We start from the raw sequence: 14,125 nt of genomic DNA, 5'->3' as shown, positions 1-14,125 counted from the left end.
GCCGAGCGATGCGCGTTTCTCTCGTACATGCACGCGCGTGGGTGCGAGGCGTTGGGCTCTAACTGAAGCCGAGCGATTGCACTGCAGGCTACGCGTTACTGAACCCGAGCGATCGATCGATGGCTGTTAACTGAACCCGATCGAGCGATTCCTTCGCTACTGCTGCTAACTGAAGCCGATCGATGCTGCCTCTGGATGAACAGTGAGCATGTTGGGGGATTTGGATGAACAGTTCTCGGTGGGGTGGATGAACAGGACCCCGTGGTGTTGCCTCTGGATGAATAGGACCCCGATCGATCGAGCCGGTTGGGGCTGGATGAACAGGACCCCGTGGAGGGCAGGATGAACAGGACCACCCCGTGGAGGGCAAGATGAACAATAGACGGTGGAGGGCTGGATGAACGGTAGCCCATGGAGGGGTGGTTGAACAGGAGCCCGTGGAGAGGGCTGGTTGAACAATAGCCGGTGGAGTAGCGCGCGGTGGAGGCTGGATGAACAGGAGCCCGTGGATGAACAGTCGCAGATGGAGGCTGGAGGAGGTCGACGGTGGATGAACAGTAGCCCGTGGAGGCTGGAGGGGGTTGACGGTGGAGATGAACAATATCCCGTGGAGTCCCGTTTTACGGTACGCCACACCCCTCCCGATGAACAGGACCCCCGTTTCGACCGTAGCGCTCCAACACAAGTCCGTATTTTCTCTGTTTAGCGGTACGCCACACCCCCTCGATCAACAGGACCCCTGTTTCGACCGTAGGAGGTCCGTTTTCTCCGTTTTGCGGTACGCCAGACCCCTCCCGATGAACAGGATCCCGTTTCGAATGTGGCCGGTCAAACACAAGGCCGTTTCCTCCGTTCTGCGGTACGCCAGGCCTCGTTTCCATCGGCTGTTCCGTCCAAGCCCTCCCGATAAACACGACGACGCATTCCGTTCCGACCCAGCCGGTTGGCTCCCCATGAACACGACAACGACGTTATTTCTCCGTTCCGACCCATACATGTACACGAGCTGGTCGTACGTATGCGCGAGTAGGCGTTCGAGACCCTGCACGTATGTACGTACGTGGCCGTATTTTCTTTCTTGCACACTGGCCGCTGTACGTACATGTACATGCTACGTGCGCGCCTCTACTACGACACATGCGCGCCTCTACATCGACCAGTATGTACGTACACGTTCGCGACCAGAATGACAAGGCCGAAATCACTGTTTTAACCTTATCAGCAATCTTTGTCACAAAGTGAATTCGATATGAAAGTATTTCACGATCTGACATTTTTAGCAACGTTATAACCCGTGACGTTTTTTCTCCACATAAAAATGCCGAGATAGCTCGCATTTCAGCTCCACATTTAAACGTCGAGCTATCTCGGTTTTTTGCTCCACATGGAAACGCCAAAGTAGATGGCGTTGCTGCCCAGACCGAAACGCCGTGACCTTTGGCGTTTCTAGCTGAAACTCTGCCTTGCTACGACCTCATTTTGTTTAGTGGATTTTCGACTAGGCCACAGTCTACAGGAGAGGTGAGTCGAGCTGTGCTCACATGTGATGTGAGTGAGCATCAGGCGTGCAGGCATGGTGCAGAGCGACGGACTCGGTAGTGCCAAAATAACTCCAACTCATCACACCGCCTAGCTAGCTAGCTGACTGGCTCATGTGATGCTAATTCCATTTGTTTACGTGCTGTAGGATGCAGGAGTAGTAGACTAGTGGTACGGATGCACAACTTTGTATTATAGCATTACAAATAATGGCTCGAATTATTAACTCAGAATAGCTTCGATAGCAATGCTGCGTACTAGTAGTACTACGCGGATTGCGCAAGATACAACTTGGACGGAATCCCAACTTGGACGAGTATGGATACATACTCAGAGACACGCTAGTGCGTGCGAACGGACAGCTGCGCCATCGGATGAAATATAAAAGGAGGACGAAATAATGCTCCAGAGAGGCCTGGGAGAGAAAGGGTCAAGTTTTTTGAAGGAAGAGAGAAAGGGTCAATTAATTGAGTGTATTTTATGCAAAGTCGTTTTCTGGAGGCACGAGCGAGCTCAGGTGCCACCGATGGAAGCAACAGCCCGTACGTTTTTTTTGAGCTAACAGTCCGTACGGTTGGGGAGGAGTAGTACGTGATAATCATGCATGCGTGAGACGGAGAGGACGAGGCGACATGGAAAAAGGAAGACGAACTTCACACAAAAAAGTGCCCATTTTTTATTAACTGGTAATTAAATTTCAAGAACGAAATTTTTACAAGGAGAGGAGGATGTAACACCCATGTGTTACTAGGAATAATTAAAATACATTGCTTGCCATTTAGAATTTAATTTTGCTCAATTATGATTTTTTAAGAGCTCGGGCATGCTAATGTAGTACTCTTTGTTTGATTAATATCTTAAGCCCCGTGCATGCAAATCAAACAAAAAAAGCCTACACATGAGCCAGCCAGCTAGCTAGCTAGGCGGTCTGATGCCGCGTTCGTCTGTTAGTTGGAGTTATTTTGGCACGACCGAGTCCGTCGCTCTGCACCATGCATGCACGTCTGATGCTCAATCACATCACATGGGAGCACAGCTCGACTCACCTCTCCTGTAGACTGTGGCCTAGTCGAAAATCCACCAAGCAAAACGAGGTCGTACCAAGGCAGAGTTTCAGCTAGAAACGCCAAAGGTCATGGCGTTTCGGTCTGGGCACTAACGCCAGCTATTTTGGCGTTTCCATGTGGAGCATAAACACGAGACAGCTCGGCGTTTGAATGTGGAGCTGAAACGTGATCTATCTCGGCGTTTTTATATGGAGAAGAAACGCCACGGCTGTGGCGTTGCTAAAAGAGTCAGATCGTGAAATACTTTCATATCGAGTTCACTTTGTGACAAAGATTGCTGACAAGGTCAGAATAGTGATTTTGACTAGGTGGGTACCGACTGTCAGATACTTCCTTGCGTGCGAAGATGTAGCTGGTGGGTCCCAGCAGTTAGGGGGGCGAATCGTTTTTTTTGCCCAGACGCATTTTCTTACGTGCGAAGATGTAGCTGGTGGGTCCCAGCAGTTATGGGGAAACGTTTTTTCACGAAATACGATGACCCGTCTGGTGGGTCCCTGCTGTCAGGTGGAGGAATAATTATTTTGCGCGTAATAAGGAGGCACTTCCTTACTGTGACCGTGGACCCACCTGTCAGTCTCTCCACGTACAGTCTACGTCCGATGGAAGCCGTTCCTTGACCACGTTGACCATGCCGCGCCGAGAGCATCAGGACGGTGGACGACGGCGAGGCCTAGGAAGAGAACGACGCGGAGCCGGGGAAGACGCGGCAGTGGATGCCCACGCGTAGAGGAGTACGAGGATTCACTGGTTTGCTGCGGTGTGAGGCTGCCATCGTCGCAAAATAACAAGGGGTGTGGGTTAGTAGAGGGATGGCATGGCCGGCGGTGGGAATAGCAGGGGCGATGAGGCTTCCGGGGCAGCACAGTCGGCCACGGGAGGCAGGAGCACGCGGCACGACCGGCGCTGCTTTGGGCGGCTGGAGCAACTAGACCAGAGGTTGAAGAAGCACTACGGCCGTTGGATGGACATCGTATGGTCACTGGAGCTAGAATCGTTCATATTGACTAAGTTGACAAAGCACTCCGTCCCTGTCAACTTAGTAGGCTCACAAGTCAGCCTCCCATCAAGGTGGGTCCCAACTAGCAGGGGGAGTATTCATTTTTTTGTGCGTAATAAGGAGGCACCTCCGGTGGGTCCGAGCTGACAGAGGGGGGAACGTTTTTTTCGCGAAATACGTTGGCCCGTCCGATGGGTCCCAACAGTCAGGGAGGAACGTTTTTTCGCCAAATACGGTGGCCCGTCTGGTGGGTCCCCGCTGTTAGGTGGAGGAATAATTATTTTCCGCGTAATAAGGAGGCACTTCCTTGCGGCTGCCGTGGACCCAACTGTCAGCCTCTCCACGTACAGTGCTCTTTCGATGGAAGTTGTTCCTTGACCATGTTGACCACGCCGCGCCGAGAGCACCAGGGCAGTGGACGATGGCGAGGCCTAGGAAGGGGACGACGCAGAGCCGTGGAAGACGCGACAATGGATGCCCACGCGGAGAGGAGTACGAGGGTTCACTGGTTTGGCTGCGGTGTGAGGCTGCCGTCGTCGCAGAATAATAGGGGGTGTGGGTGAGTGGAGGGATGCCCTGGCTAGCGGTGGGAGTAGTAGGGGCGGTGAGGTCTGTGCGGCAGCACAGCGGGCCATGAAAGGCAGGAGCAGGCGGCACGACCGGCGCTGCTTTAGGCGGCTGGAGCAAGAAGACCAGAGGTTGAAAAAGCACGACGGCTGTTGGATGGACATATATGGTCACTGTAGCTAGAATCTTTTATATTGACTAAGTTGACAAAGCCCTTGGTACGCGTCAACTTAGTAGGCCCACAGGTCAGCTTCCGAAACGGTGCGCCCTAGTTGTCAGGGGAGGTATCATTTTTTGGGCGGGTGAAGATAGAATATCCAAGATTGAAGAAGAAGCACGGTATCCGTTGGATGGACATCCAACGGCCACTGCTGCTAGAAGCGTGTGTTGACTATAAGTTGACAAAGCCTTGCATACGCGTCAACTCTTTTTTAGGGACGCGTCAACTTAGCAAGGCCACAAATGTGTGGCAGAGAACTTATAGCCCATTTGAGATTTGTAGAATGTGCAGCCAATTTTTGAATTCTAATGAAATTTACTACAGCCCATTTACAATTTGTTAAAAGTACAACCCATTTCAACCAACCGTTCAAAACAGAATCCAATAAAATTTCTTATATTTTGATGGGATCCGAAATATTTTTATCCCGAAATTTCTAGTCAGATTAAATACAATTTCAATATAAATTTATATTACGTAAAAATCCAACGAAATATTGCGCTCACAACCATTAATGAAATTAAATTTTTCAATATCCAAAAATAATATTTTATAAAGTAATTACGTGTTTGGTGCATTTTTTATAGTTACTGCCCAGTTTTTCTAATTACATCCCATTTATTATTTCTTAAAACCCATTTTCTTGTTAAGCCTAATGCATCCCTTCTAGGAAAGATTTGCAGCCCAGCGGGGCGGAGAATAACAACTTGACCTTGCCTGGATATTCCTAAAAAAAGTATAGCTGGGCCAGCCATTTTCAGCTTGAAAAAAATTAATATCTGGGCTGGATATCTGGCCTGGACTAGACGGACCACAGTCGGCCCAGTTAATAGCTGCAGCGATGTTTTCGTTGTTGTTCAGAGGAGAAAATTAATATCTGGGCTAAACATCGCTCAAGAAAAACTCTGTAGTGCTCACACCTCAAAAACACAAATACTGCTCGAGCTGCTTGGTCTCAACTGTCGGCCGCTTCCTATGCAATTCTCTCGTTTATTGACTACATAGGTTGACAATGGTGTGGGACCTTGATGTCAGGAAACCAGGAGGAAGCAAAAAATATATTGTTTTATATACTAATGAGGAGGCACTTGCATACGTGCGGCTATGGCCCTGGTGGGTCCCCCACTGTCATCCTCTCCAAGTAAAGTCATCTCCTCATCCTCATGTCCGTTGACCATGTTGACAACACGAGACGGCGGCGCCACACGAGCGCAACAACTCAAAGGACGACGGAGAGGGCCTCGCGGGGCCTGCAGATGACCTGATACAGTGCCCGCTGCTCATTCGAAAAGCCAGGATCATAGGGCCACATGTCCGCGCCGGCATTGTCGTTCGCTTGTTCACCGGTGCTTGTTGAGGAGATGGAGGTTGCAGCACAGGTCCTCCTGCGCTGGTAGCTCTTACGCCATTAGGGCGTCGAAGTGCGGCCGCACCTGCTCTATGGTGAACATGACATGAACCGGTTTGGACAATGGCGCCGGCTCCTAGTCGGAAGCTATGTCCATCGTCTGATTGTCGTCGCTCAGCTCGGCGAGGTAGCTGATAACCCATAAGTATAGGGGATCACAACAGCTTTAGAGGGTAGAGTATTCAACCCAAATTTATTGATTCGACACAAGGGGAGCCAAAAAATATTCTCAAGTATTAGCAGTTGAGTTGTCAATTCAACCACACCTGGAAACTTAATATCTGCAACAAAGTGTTTAGTAGCATAGTAATATGATAGTGGTGGTAGCGGCAACAAAAGTAAAGACAGCAAAAGTAATGTTTTTGGTATTTTGTAGTGATTGTAATGGTAGCAGCGGGAAAGTAAATAAGCGAGAACCAGTATATGGAAAACTCGTAGGCACCGAATCAGTGATGGATAATTATGCCGGATGCGGTTCATCATGTAACAGTCATAACATAGGGTGACACAGAACTAGCTCCAATTCATCAATGTAATGTAGGCATGTATTCCGTATATAGTCATACGTGCTTATGGAAAAGAACTTGCATGCCATCTTTTGTCCCACCCTCCCGTGGCAGCGGGGTCATATTGAAAACTAAGGGATATTAAGGCCTCCTTTTAATAGAGAACCGGAACAAAGCATTAGCACATAGTGAATACATGAACTCCTCAAACTATGGTCATCACCGGGAGTGGTCCCGATTATTTTCACTTCGGGGTTGCCGGATCATAACACATAGTAGGTGACTATAGACTTGCAAGATAGGATCAAGAACTCACATATATTCATGAAAACATAATAGGTTCAGATCTGAAATCATGGCACTCGGGCCCTAGTGACAAGCATTAAGCATAGCAAAGTCATAGCAACTCAATCTCAGAACATAATGGATACTAGGGATCAAACCCTAACAAAACTAACTCGATTACATGATAAATCTCATCCAACCCATCACCGTCCAGCAAGCCTATGATGGAATTACGCACGCACGGCAGTGAGCATCATGAAATTGGTGATGGAGGATGGTTGATGATGACGACAGCGACGAATCCCCCTCTCCGGAGCCCCGAACGGACTCCAGATCAGCCCTCCTGAGAGGTTTTAGGGCTTGGCGGCAGCTCCGTGTCGTAAAACGCGATGATTTCTTCTCTCTGATTTTTTTCTCTCCGAAAGCAAATATATAGAGTTGGAGTTGGCGTCGGAGGGCATCCAGGGGGCCCACGAGGTAGGGGCGCGCCCTAGGGGGGGGGCGCCCCCACCCTCATGAGAAGGGTGTGGGCCCCTGGTCTTCATATTTGGCGAAGATTTTTTATTATTTTTTCTAAGATGTTCCGTGGAGTTTCAGGTCATTCCGAGAATATTTGTTTTCTACACATAAAACAACACCATGACAATTCTGCTGAAAACAGCGTCAGTCCGGGTTAGTTCCATTCAAATCATACAAGTTAGAGTCCAAAACAAGGGCAAAAGTGTTTGGAAAAGTAGATACGATGGAGACATATCAACTCCCCCAAGCTTAAACCCTTACTTGTCCTCAAGGAATTCAGTTGACAAACTAAAAGAAAGAAAAACTTTTACAAACTCTGTTTGCTCTTGTTGTTGTAACTATGTCAAGCCAGCATTCAAGTTTTCAGCATAGATCATAACTAACCACATTTGCAATAATTCTCAAGTCTCATAATTACTCATATCAATAGCATAATCAACTAGCAAGCCATAATAATAAATCTCGGATGACAACACTTTCTCGAAATAATCATAATATGATATAACAAGATGGTATCTCGATAGCCCTTTCTGAGACCGCAAAACATAAATGCAGAGCACCTTTAAAGATCAAGGACTGACTAGACATTGTAATTCATGGTAAAAGAGATCCAATCATAGTCACACCCAATATAAATTAATAATGATGAATGCAAATGACGGCTGTGCTCTCCAGCTAGTGCTTTTTAATAAGAGGGTGATGACTCAACATAAAAGTAAATGGATAGGCCCTTCGCAGAGGGAAGCAGGGATTTGTAGAGGTGCCAGTGCTCGGTTTTGAAATAGTGATAAATTGTATTTTGAGCGGTATACTTTCATTGTCAACGTAACAACTAAGAGATGACGATATCTTCCATGCTAAATACATTATAGGCGGTTCCCAAACAGAATGGTAAAGTTTATATCTCCCCTCCACCAACAAGCATCAATCCATGGTTTGCTCGAAACAACGAGTGCCTCCAACATACATCAGGTTCCAGGGGGAGTTTTGTTTGCAATTAATTTTGATTTAGTTTGCATAAAGCATGGGACTGGGCATCCCGGTGACCAGCCATTTTCTCGTGAGTGAGGAGCGGAGTCCACTCCTCTTGAGAATAACCCGCCTAACACGGAAGATAAGGACAACCTTGGTTGATACATGAGCTATTCGAGCATACAAAACAGAATGATTATTTGAAGGTTTAGAGTTTGGCACATACAAATTTACTTGGAACGGCAGGTAGATACCGCATATAGGAAGGTATAGTGGACTCATCTGGAATAACATTGGGGTTTAAGGGATTGGATGCACAAGCAGTATTCCCGCTTAGTACAGGTGAAGGCTAGCAAAAGACTGGGAAGCGACCAACTAGAGAGCGACAACAGCCATGTACATGCATTAAAATTAATAAACATTGGATGCAAGCATGAGTAGGATATAATCCACCATAAACATAAATATCGTGAAGGCTATGTTGATTTATTTTCAACTACATGCGTGAACATGTGCCAAGTCAAGTCACTTAAATCATTCAAAGGAGGACACCACCCATCATACCGCATCATAACCATTCAATAGCATGTTGGCACACAAGGTAAATCATTATAACTCATAGCTAATCAAGCATGGCACAAACAACTATGATCTCTAATTGTCATTGCAAACATGTTTATTCATAAAAAGCTGAATCAAGAACGAAGGACTCATCATATTTACAAAAACAAAAGAGGTCGAGTTCATACCAACTTTTCTCATCTCAGCCAGTCCATTATATATCATCATAATTGCCTTTCACTTGCACGACCGAACGGTGTGAATAATAATAGGAGTGTACGTGCATTGGACTAAGCTGGAATCTGCGAGCATTCAATAAACAGGAGAAGACAAGGCAATATGGGCTCTAGGTTAAATCAACAATAATGCATATAAGAGCCACTTCAACAATTTAATCATGGTCTTCTTCTACTGACCCCCAAAGAAAAAAAAGAAATAAAACTATTTACACGGGAAAGCTCCCAACAAGCAAAAGAAGAACGGGAAATATTTTTGGATTTTCTTTTTAATTAATACTACTACAGCAGAAAAATAACTACTACTATTTTTTTGTTTTTTTCTTAAGGTTTAACAAACACACAAGAAGAAAGTAGGAAAAAGAAAATAAACTAGCATGGATATTACAGTGAAAGAGTATGAGCACCGACATTTAGCAATGAGTGTGTGTGAACATAAATGTAATGTCGGTGAGAAATACGTACTCCCCCAAGCTTAGGCTTTTGGCCTAAGTTGGTCTATGGCCACGGCTGGCCTGGCGGATATCCATAATAATAGTTGTTGGGGTCGTACTGTGATGAGGAAGAATAGTTGGGATCATACTGATGTGCAGCGGTTATTACCTGCTGAGCTGCAGCGTGGAGTCGAGCTGCCTCCGCTCTCCGCTCTCCTCTCGTACTCTTCTGCCTCCTCTCTGGTAATAACATATCTTCTTTTTGTCTGTGAATCAAAGAAGGTAGGAGCAGGGAGAGTAATACGGAAAACACATCGTTTATCAAAAATTAAACGATATAAGAGAGGTGATTCAGGCCTCTCGACAAACTGGTGCGAAGCCATAGTCATAATCTAAATATGTAGGAGGCAACTCCGTATCACCCTCACGAATGTCCATCTCAAGAAAATGAGCTAAGCGGGTTGCATAAATTCCTCCAAAGAAATCTCCATTATGTATATTATGATTCAACCTATGAGCTACAATGGCTCCCATATGATAAGATTGGTCTCCTAACACAGCACTCCTAAGAATGCTAAGATCAGGGACACACATGTGAAATGCTTCATCCTTAGCATTTATGCATCTACCGATGAAGAGAGCAAAATAATGTATAGCAGGAAAGTGAATGCTCCCTATGGTAGCCGGCGTTATATCTCGAGATTCCCCCACAGTTATACTAGCAAGAAAGTTTCTAAATTCAGATTTATGGGGATCCCTAACACTACCCCATGATAGAAGTTTGCAAGCAGAAGTGAAATCCTCTAAGTCCATGGTATAAGATTTGTCATAGAGATCAAACATGACCGAAGGAGAATTATGCGAAGATGAATACTCAAACCTCCTCACAAAGGAACTTGTGAGATCATGATACTGGGGGCATTTGTTAGCCTCAAAATCCTCAAGACCGGCATTGCGCAAATATGCTTTGAATTCTTCTTTAATTCCCGCATGGTCCATAAAATTTTCCGACGGCCATTCACAAGGCCGTACTGGAGCGTCTCTTGGTGGATCCTCGTCAGCATCGCGCATAGCAATCCTGGGTCCTTGCTTCTTAGAGGAACCATCTTGGAGCATCTTCCTAAGCATATTTTTTTCTCAAGGAACAATCTCCCCAAGCAGTTTTGCGAGAGGTGCTTTGAGCAAGGAGATCGAAAATCACAGCAAAAGTGGCTGGAACTCGTGCTTGAGTTGGTTTTTCGGGTTTGTGTGAGACAGAGGAAGAAGATGGGTGCAAGGATAAGTGGAGGAGGGCCAGCATGGGCCCACGAGGCAGGGGGCGCGCCCAAGAGGGGGAGGGGGGCGCCCACCACCCTCGTGGCAGCTCCTCCCGCGGTAATTTTTGCACAGCAAATCCTCAAATATTCCCGAAAAAATCATATTAAATTGGCATGTCATTCTGAGGACTTTTATTTTCGGGATATTTTTATATTGCATGGATAAGTCAGGAAACAGACAGAAAAATACTATTTTTACTTTGTTTAATATAAATAACAAAAAGTAAAAGTGGGGTACAGAGGGTTGTGCTTCTAGTTTCATCCATCTCATGCTCATCTAAAAGAATCCACTAATAAGGTTGATCAAGTCTTGTTAACAAAATCATTCCGATAATCATGAAACCGGAGAAATTTCGGATAACACTAAGTTATCTCAATGGGGATATGCATGTAACGCCCTCGATGCGGCTATAGCTCCCACGTGTCGAGGCACGACTTAGAGGCATAACCGCATTGAAAGCAATGTCGCAAGTTAGGCAATCTTCACAACATCCCATGTAATATAGATAATAAAAGGGGAGATACATAGTTGGCTTACACTCACCACGTCAATCAAAAGTACATAAATAGCATTACAACATTCAAACACTCATGGCCCGACTACGGCGCCAAAATAAAAGATAAACCCAACATGCGACACGGTCCCGATCGCCCCAACTAGGCACCACTACTGATTATCAGGGAAAGACACGTAGTATCGGCGTGAGTCCTCGTCGAACTCCCACTTGAGCTCAAGTGCGTCGTCTGGAACGGAATCATCAGGCCCTGCATCTGGTTTGGAAGTAATCTGTGAGCCACAGGGACTCAGCAATCTCGCACCCTCGCGATCAAGACTATTCAAGCTTATAGGTAAGGCAAGGTAAAGTATGTGGAGCTGCAGCAAGCAACTAGCTTATATGGTGGCTAACCTGTTCGCAAAAGAGAGCGAGAAGAGGAGGCAAGGCATGAACGAGTAACTAGAGGGCAGCCTACGGCAAGCATTACTCCAATACCGTGTTCACTTCCCGGACTCCTCCGAGAAGAGACCATCACGGTAACTCACACAGTTGATTCATTTTAATTAAGTTAAGGTTCAAGTTATCTACAACCGGACATTAACAAATTCCCATCTGCCCATAACCGCGGGCACGACTTTCAAAAGTTCAAATCCCTGCAGGGGAGTCCCAACTTAGCCCATGACAAGCTCTCACGGTCAACGAAGGAATAGACCTCCTCCTGAGACATTCCGATCAGACTCGGTATCCCGGTTCTACAAGACACTTCGACAAGTTAAAACAAACCCAGCAACACCGCCCGAATGTGCCGACAAATCCCGATAGGAGCTGCACATATCTCGTTCTCAGGGCACACTCAGATGAGCTCTCCATACAACTAAAACCAAACCTCGAGTTTCCCCGAGGGGGCGCTGCACAGGACTCTAGTTCGGACCAACACTCAGAGGAGCACTGGCCCGGGGGGGGGGGGTTTAAAATAAGATGACCCTCGGGCTCCGGAAACCCAAGGGAAAAAGATGCTAGGTGGCAAATGGTAAAACCAAGATTGGGCATTGCTGGAAAGGCTTTAATCAAGGCGAACTATCAAGGGGTTCCCATTATAACCCAACCGCGTAAGGAACGCAAAATCCGGGAACATAACACCGATATGACGGAAAACTAAGGCGGCAAGAGTGGAACAAAACACTAGGCGAGAGGCCGAGCCTTCCACCCTTTACCAAGTATATAGATGCATTAAGATAACAAGGCAATATAATGATATCCCAAAAAGTAAAATAATGTTCCAACAAGGAACGGCCTCCAATCTTCACCTGCAACTAGCAACGCTATAAGAGGGGCTGAGCAAAGCGGTGACATAGCCAATCAACAGTTTGCTAGGCCATGGTGGTTAGAGGTTTGACATGGCAATTTGGGAGGCATGATAAGCAAATGGTAGGCATCGTAGCATAGGCATAGCAAAAGAGCGAGCATCTAGCAAAGCAAAGATAGTAGTGATTTCGAGGGTATGATCATCTTGCCTGCAAAGTTGTCAGAGTTGACTGGATCCTCGAAAGAAAACTCAACGGGCTCCTCGTTAGAGAACTCGTCTCCCGGCTCTACCCAAACAAGACAATCAAGCAAACGGAACACAATCAACCACGTGCAAACTCAAACAACATGATGCATAGATGGTATGCTATGCGGGATGCGATATGTGATGCATATGCAAGATTTGGCAAGGAATGAATGAACCTGGCCTCAACTTGGAAATCCAAGTGTGCCACTGGAAAGGTGAGATGAAATCGCTTGAAAATGATATAAAGATCACCGGAATCGGAGTTACGGTTTGGAAATGGCAAGCAATTCAAATATGACCATGTTCTGCGATTTACAGCAAGTAGCCATCTAAATGCAACAAGATGAACATGCTACAACACCCAAACATGACAACAAAATATATGGCAGGGATCCACTCATGATGCTTAACAAAAGATGAACACTGAGCTACGGCCAATTCATCCATTAACAGGTTCAAACAAGCATGGCAAAAATGCATTGGCAAACAGATTTTAGACTTAGTGAAATTGACACTTGTCTGAAATTTCAGATCAGATAGCACAGTTTGGAGCATGAAAACTATATGCTACAGGACATTAACATGGCAAAGTAAAGCATGGAATGGAGCTACTCAACGAGATTAACAAAAGTTCCTTAGAGATCTTGAGCCAAAAGGGATCAGAAAATACATTTGCAAGTATGTGAACATGGCAAAAACATAATCAGATCACAGACTTAGTGAAAAACTGGAGCATGCAAAACAGATATCAAGTAGGCATGTTTACGAGCTCGATGCACTCACTACAGAGCAAGTCATGACAATCTAAGCATACCCCCATCAAGAATACACATTATACAAGCTAGACATGGCAAGAACAATAACATAGCTTGCACAGATCAACTACAACATCCTCGACAAAATCGCTAACAAGTAGACAATCTGCCCAGATTCACGAAATAGCAAAAGTAGAGCTCGATTGACTCAAGCTAGGGTGCTCCATAATTTCAAACAAAGACATGGATGGATAGAGCACTACAAGATTAACAAAACATCCTTACTGATCATCCTCAAAATAGGCACGGATCACTAGGAAACAACATGAACATATGGCATATTGAGATAAACAGTTCAAGGACTTAGTGGAAATGCTAAGTCCCTGAAATCAGCATTAACGAATGCACCACTTTGCAAGCTTGTGCTAGTCACCACACACATCACAAAAATACATGGGTTGCACCTCTGGATAGATGGCAAAACATATAACAAAACACATGTAGAGCTCAGGGGCATATCATGCACACATTAATCATGGTAAAAAGACAAATATCTAATTGGAGCAGCAGATCTGACAATTATCTCAAATAGCACTCTTCTAATAGCATTTCGTGCATCAAGATGAACTAAAATGAAAATGATGTGCTCTCTGAGGCGAACGTTTTGATATGCTATATGCCCAAAATGGAGCTA

This window comes from Triticum urartu, chromosome 2, assembly GCF_003073215.2.
Source record: "Triticum urartu cultivar G1812 chromosome 2, Tu2.1, whole genome shotgun sequence".
Lineage (NCBI taxonomy): Eukaryota > Viridiplantae > Streptophyta > Magnoliopsida > Poales > Poaceae > Triticum > Triticum urartu.
Note: the sequence above shows the minus strand (reverse complement) of the source record.